This window comes from Morus notabilis, unplaced genomic scaffold, assembly GCF_000414095.1.
Source record: "Morus notabilis unplaced genomic scaffold, ASM41409v2 Scaffold1420, whole genome shotgun sequence".
In the NCBI taxonomy this organism is placed as follows: domain Eukaryota; kingdom Viridiplantae; phylum Streptophyta; class Magnoliopsida; order Rosales; family Moraceae; genus Morus; species Morus notabilis.
In genome coordinates, this window is record NW_010361775.1 from 154,086 (window position 1) to 155,260 (window position 1,175).

Consider the following 1,175-nt stretch of genomic DNA (forward strand, 5'->3'; position numbering starts at 1 on the left):
GGGACGCCTGGGCGCGCACGCGCTGGGCTCTTTTCGAGAAATTTTTTGGGCAACTTGGGGTTGTTCTTGGGCATCTTCAAAGCCTCATTTTGATTCAAAATCAAAACCCTAATTCTACCCAAAACCTAGAATTACAATAATTTTAATCCCGAATAAAATTACAAATAATTTAATTTAAACGAATTTAATGCGATCCATGGAACCATATAATTAACGACCAAATCCATCATCCATACATTCATCATCATGAATTAAATATAAACATATATAAATGTAAGTGCCTACCCATCACATACATATATAATTAAATATAACATATTTAATATTGATTATCAAATAATCGGAGCATAAATTAATATAGTCCATAGACCGCTCTGATACCAATTGTTGGTTACCGAATCAAATTCGGATGCGGAAGCGTGGCGGGGAGGCGGATCGTGTATAACAAAAATTTTCATAAAACCTTTGAGATACTCTATAAATTATATTAATTTATGCACGAATAAATTAATCACATTAATTCATATATTAAGAACTCAATTAGGAAAAATACCTGGAGGCCGACTCGGTTGATAACTTGAGTTCTTTGACCTCGAACACTCCTTGCTCCAAAGCTTTGTGTTTAGAAAACCAATGTCTTCCACGTCAATTCCTAGAATCCACGAAGATGTGTGTGTGGGCACACCTGAGACAAAACGGGTTACAATAAACACTCAAATTTCCACAAACACCAACGCATACATGATGTGGAATTTTTGAAGAAAAATTTTTTCCCTCCTCTCTACAAAGAGAATTGCGGCTAGCACTATCAAAATAGGGCAAAAATTGTTTTCAAAAATTGTCTTGAAAATTGTATTCATAATTTTCTACTATTCTCTTATTTATAGAGTAGAAGTCAAACTTCTAAAAGGAATCCAATCTCTATCTCCAAGATAAAGCTTGTCAACTATCTCCTATTTGAATTTGAAACAAAAAATCCTCTTTTCCTTTATCCATTATGGCCGGCCACCTTAGGGGATTCTCATCCCTGTGTAGGCGCCAATATCAGATAGGGAAGGAAGAAACAATCATCATTTATCATGTAGTCCAATTTTGACGCAAATTCAATTTCTAATTTAAGTCAAACTTAAATTAATTTGAATTCTAAATTGAACAACTTATCAAATAAGTTTAAA